Genomic DNA, 6,655 nt, shown 5'->3' with positions numbered 1-6,655 from the left:
ATTTCCTAGGTTATCTAAAACATATATAGTTTCATACACACCATCACAAGGTAATGCTTTAAAATAAAGAACATTATTAAAGAAAGCATCAATACCACCATTATTATTATCAAAATAAAAGGTAAAACCTTGTTTATACAATGCATGAAAGGAAATAACATTTCTTGCCATTTCTGGCGAATAATAACATTTATTCAAATCTAATGTAAACCCACTATTTAGCAATAAGGAATAAACTCCTATCTTGGTGACAGGTGAAGCTTTCCTGTTTCCCATGATTAAATTTATCTTTCCCTGCTCCACATTCTCACTTCTTCTTAGTCCCTGAAAATCAGAACATATGTGAATTCCACAACCTGTATCAAGGACCCAAGACTTAGAATGAGGTGAGTTATTATACAATATAGTGTATATACCTGCATGGTTGGGTTTTACTTTCCCATCCTTCAAATCCTGCTGGTACTTTGGACAGTTTCGCTTCCAGTGCGACTTTTCATGGCAATAGAAGCATTCAGCCTCATTAGGGTTAGCAGAAGGAGTGACAAAACCTTTCTTGGTTTTGCTTGAAGAGGAGCCTTCAAGGGTCTTACCCATGGTACCCTTAGAAGGGTTCTTTCTCTTCTTCCCTTTTCCATGCCCGATTGCCAAGACATTGGCCGCAGTTGGAGTACGAGTAGGAGTAGTAACAACTGACTTACCCTTTAGACCACTTTCGGCGGTCTTCAAGAGTCCTTGAAGTTTGCTGAGGATGACTTCTTCCTTGTTTATGTGATATGTCATGCGGAACTGATCATAACACGATGGTAAGGAGTGCAAAATGATGTCTATTGCTAACTCCTTGGGGAAGTTCACATTTAGCGTCATTAGACGGTCAACATACCTTTGCATTTTCTACGTGTGGCCAGTGATGGGTTCACCATCTTTCATTCGGTTTGTTATCAAGGAGGAGATTATTTCATATCGCTCTTGACGAGCACTTTGATGGTAGCGGTCCATCAAGTCATGGTGCATCTCAAAAGGATAGTAGTCTTCATAGGACTTTTGGAGCTCGGTTGTCATGGTGGCCATCATGATGCATGCCACTTTTGTAGCATCTCTTTCATGTACCTCATATTCAGCAAGCTCTTTGGGAGTAGAAGTTTGCTCGGGTACCTTCAGCTCCTTGTCGAGAACATATTCTTTGTTCTCATACCGAGTGACCATCCTGATGTTTCTGATCCAATCTGTAAAGTTGGATCCATCAAAGATGACTCTCCTACAAAGATTCATGAGAGAGAAAGATCCAGTAGGGTTCGAGCCAGAAGCATTGTTATTGGATGACATCTGAAAAGAAGAAAGAATAGAATAGATTAGCTATAGAGATAGTCCTTAATAAAACACCTAAATGTAATATTAAGGCTAGGAACCAACACGGTATTTTATAACTTAGAAGAGGGATGTCGTAATCTAAGCTATAAGATATTTAAAGGTAGGTGAATGACGATTCACCAATTTCCACCATGAAAAAACGAAACATTTAATTAGGTTTTAATTGGTTTAGAAACTCCTAGATTCTTTGAGATTCATTGAACTTTTTCAATGGCATGTTTCAATCTCGAGTGTGCCCTTCAAGTTTTGTGACTGGGATGCCGAGGATCACAAAACAAGGTGTGAAGTAACCACGCAAATTACTTGGTACCCTTAATGTATTACCCCTCAATCGATGTGCCGGTTAACCACACACGTTACATCGATACTATGATAAACATTAAGTCACCCTTTTCCTACCTTGATAAGTCTAGGTTAGTGTGCCGGTTAACCACAGACGCTCCACTAACGACTTAATCAAAGTGCAAAGTGTAATTTCATGGATTAGCACCTTATTCATAATTTCCTAAAGTAACTAAGATTGGGAATTTAAAAAGGTTTAGTTACTTTATTATATTCATCATACTTCAATGAGAATTATAGTCATTATCTTACCTTTTCGGCTAACGACCCTCCACCGATCAAGGAAGCAGTGGGTGAGAATGGACACCCATTAAGTTGTCATTTTATAGGCAACAACCTTATACCCCCCCTTATAGACCGGCTTCTTGAATGTGGCCTACTAATGGTATGACGACTTTATGCATACATATATATATATATATATATATATATATATATATATATATTATTACTATTAACTTATAATATTATAAAGTATAAGGGTTGAATTTTAATAATTAAAATTCTAAGGGTTGGAACTAAAGTTTTAAAATGACTTTACTTGTTCCAAAACTTGAGGGCAAGTTTTGTAAACTTTCAAAACTTTACATTTCTCATAACTTATGAGTTAATTGAGTATTAAAATGAAGACTCTTCATTTTTATAACTCATGTGTTCTTATAATGGTTTTTAATTAAAGTGTGACCTTTGGTTTTCCTTAACTTGAGGACAAGTTATGGACTCCATTAAAACACATAATGATCAAAAATTAAACTACCAAGGAGGTTACAAACAATTCCTATGATCATCTAGTCTCATAAGTTCAAGAACATGATTATCAATAATTTCAAGAATCATAAATAACTTATATAAAACTTGTAATTTTTTATAACAGCCATTGTAAATGGATTAGCATAAACATTACACCATCTAAAATAAGTTTTATAACACAAAAACAGTTTAGGGTAATGTTTCTAGTCCATTTCCAACAACAAAACTCGAAAAACTGGACACTGCATCCTCTACTCATCGAGTGCATGAACAAACTCGACGAGTAGCATGCATTTCTTCATGCACTCGTCGAGTTCATACATGTAGTGAACAAAAAATTCGATTTTCAATCTATTTGCATCAAGTATCAAGTAAACAAGCCTAGTCTCTGATACCACTGATGGGTTTTGAGCATTCTAATACTCCTATGGTGTACATGCAGCCCTAGAAACCCCGGATCAATGTTTGACTAAGATACATGCAAATAATTATTTTTTCCAAGGTTCTTATCCTAACTAGCATGGCATGGGGTACTTGAATCAAATAAAGCTAGTAGATTTACTTACGTTGTAGTTGTAGTTGATTGCTTGGAGTTTGAGAGCCTAGCACCAATAGTGTGGATGCCTCAAATGGAAGTCACAAATCACCACAAACTTGGAAACTTGAGAGAATAGTCACAACCTTCTTGAAATCGGCCCTCTTAGTTTACGCACATCAACTAGTGTGATTTAAAGAACTAGAGCCTCTTTTATATAGTGTAGTGGATTAGGGTTACATCCATGTAAACCCTAATACCCATGTCTTTTCATTTCCATGAGATCCATGAGCTAGAGCTCCATGGAGTATCCATGGACTTTCCATTCAAGCCTAGCCCATTCCAAATAAGCATTAGCTCACACTATATTAATACAAGAGCCCATATTTAATTAGTCATGCTTTTGATCTCTAAATTAATTCTAGATTAATTATAGATCAACACTAATTAAATAATATGATTTTATATTAATATATTAGAACTTATAATATATTAATAACTCATAACTTATACTATTCTCAAAAGATTATCCATAAATTGTTCAGGTGAAGTGCAACCCAAATGGACCATGCCGGGTTGGGTCAAGTACATACCAAATATAGTTATGGACTTAGACACTATATCTAACAGGTCATACATGGGCAATTCAGAAGAAAGCTGAGAAATAACCTTGGAGATGAGAATAGTGGAGGAAGCAGTGAGAATGATGTCATTAACATCGAGAAGAAGATAGACAGTTTCAGAGCTACGGTGATAGGTGAAAAGCGAGGAATTAGATTTACTGCTGCGAAAACCAAGCATGGAGAGATAAACAGCAAACCGTTGATACCAAGCACGTGGGGCTTGTTTCAGCCCATAAAGAGCTTTTTGTAGGCGACATACATGATCAGGAAATTCAGTGTTTACATATCCAAGAGGCTGACGCATGTAAACAGTCTCAGCTAAGTCACCATAGAGGAAGGCGTTCTTGACATCAAGCGGATGAATGGGCCAATTGTGAGAAACAGAGATGTTGAGAACAGTACAGATGGTGGCTGGTTTAACAACATGACTGAAAGTGTCATCAAAATACAAGCCAGGCTGCTGAGAGAAACCTTGAGCAATAAGTCGACCCTTGTAACGATCCAAACGACCATGACTGTCAAATTTGCGACGATAAAGCCAACGATAACCAACAATATTAGCCGATGAGGGTTTTGGAAGAAGATCCCATGTATGATTAGAGAGAAGAGCTGACATTTTAGAATCCATGGCAGCACTCCAGTGAGGATCACACATAGCCTGAGTTGTGGAGCAAGGAATGGGAGAGATGTCGGACACGATCGATAGGTTAAGAATTTGTTTAGGGAAGAGGGATCCAGTACGAGATCTAGTGACCATAAGGTGACTACGTGGAGGTAGGGGAGGAGAGGACTGTGTGGTAGATGAAGTAGTAGAGTCGTTAGTAAAGGGAGAATAGGCTCCATTGGGATAAGGCGGTGAGGTAGACACCGAGTGAACAGCAGGAGCTGGAGTAGGAGTTGGGATGGTAGATAGGAGAGATGGAGAATCATCATGATCAAAAGAAGCATATTCAGTAGGAGAAGAACTAAGATTAAAGTCAGGATAAGGAAAATGAGATTCATCAAAGATGACATGATGAGATAAAATGACTCTTTGAGTGATGAGATCTAAGCGACGATATCCTCTATGATCATCGCAAGGGCCAAGATAGACACAAGCAGAGGAGCGAGGTGCTAGTTTGTGAGGAGTGGTGGATGAAGTATTTGGGTAACATAGACACCCAAATACACGAAGGTGAGAATAAGAAGGAGAGAGAGAACCCGAACAAAACTTCAAAGGGAGTTTTGTACTTGAGAGTGGAGGTTGGTAGGAGGTTAAAGGTACCAGTGGCCGAAAGAAGAGCTTCAACCCAAAACTTGGTAGGAAGAGAAGCTTGAAACAACGAGGTGCGAACAATGTTATTGATAGTGCGAATGGTTCGCTCGACTTTACCATTTTGTTGCGAGGTGTAAGGGAAAGAGAAGCGAATTTTTATACCATGATTTTTAAAGAAATTAAGAAGTGGTTGATTATTGAATTCATGCCCATTATCACACTGAAAAAGTTTTACGTCGGTTTTGAACTGATTTAGAGCATAAGCACGAAACTTTTTAAAAACAGAAAAAACATCACATTTTGCACTTAGAGGAAAAACTCAAATATAGTGAGAGAAATCATCTAAAAAAATATTTAAATGCACTAATGCTTGAAATTGGAGAAGTCCAAAGATAAGAATGTATAAGTTCAAATACACGAGACGTGGTAGTGCATGAAGATGTAAAAGGCAAACGACAATGTTTTCCAAACTGACAAGCATGACATAACAAAGACTCTTTATTTGAACATGAAATAATACTACGAGTCTTAAGAAACTGAAAAGTAGATGACCAGGGATGTCCAAGACGTCGGTGCCACGTATCGTAAGAAACAACAACATGAGCAGACTCAGAGGAGGGCTTGATATGCGAAGGAAGTACATGATACAGGTCATGGTGGTCACTGGTGCATCTTTGGATGGTTGTACCTATTTTAAGATCCTTCACAGTGAAACCAAATGGATCAAATTCGACAAAAACAGAATTATTGGTAGTGAAATGACGAACAAAGATGAGATTTTTAACAATTTTATTGGAAAAAAGAACGTTTTTTTAACGACAACTAAATATTGGAAAAAGGAAAAAAAAATTGACCGATAGATTGAAAAGGAAGAACAACACCATTACCAAGCATAATGAATTTAAAATTACATGGATTTAAGGAATGCATTGTACCTTGGTTGAAAGTCATATGTGAGTTGGCACCAGAATCCATGTAATAGTTGTTGTCGGGCGGCGGTTGAACTGACATGGCTTGAAAGACTGAGGCAAGGTCTGTTAGTTGTGGCTGCCCGAGATTGGAAACGTGGCCACCAAAAGACATGTTGGATGACTGCTGAGATGGCACAAATGACTGATGTTGGCATGCTCCATAAGAAGGGGAAATTTGTCCAAAAAAAAGATTGTTAAAGTGGTTGTTGAGAAAAATCGAGAGGGGCTGCATGCTGGAGGGAAGAACCACCGAAGGAGGCAGCACCGTATGGAGCAGTGGCAGCAACAAAGTCAATGGAGGGCAGATGTTTGGCAGTAAGAGGCTGTAGCTGGTCCAAGAAGACCCGATGGCTGAAAATTGTGTGCTCCGGGCTGCATTAGAGAACCAAGAAGGGGTTGATTTTGGCTTTGCACTCCTTGTGTACCTGAAAAAGAGTTAGAACTATTGGAAACATTATCATCCCCCCCCCCCTTTGGCAGCAAAACGTCCATTATTTTTACCCCTATTTAACTTATTTTTCAATTTCCTACTTGTGGTTGCAAATGAGTACAAGGCAGCGGATGATGTAAGTGTAGAATCACCAGTTGGATCAATTGCTTCTTCACAAGGTTCATGAAGTAGGAGCACGTTTTTGGCCTCGGGGAATGAGGGAAACGACATAGTGTTTGTAATCACAACAACAATGTTATGATAGGATGGCGGAAACTGGCGGAGAATTTTCATAACAAGCTCAATTTCATCAATTTTGGAATCACAATCAGCTAGTGCTTCAGCCAAGTTCTTCAAACTGTGGCAAAATTCTGTGATTGA

Source organism: Lactuca serriola, chromosome 5, assembly GCF_051521515.1.
Source record: "Lactuca serriola cultivar US96UC23 chromosome 5, Lser_US96UC23_V15, whole genome shotgun sequence".
NCBI lineage: Eukaryota > Viridiplantae > Streptophyta > Magnoliopsida > Asterales > Asteraceae > Lactuca > Lactuca serriola.
This window is presented reverse-complemented; position numbering follows the sequence as displayed.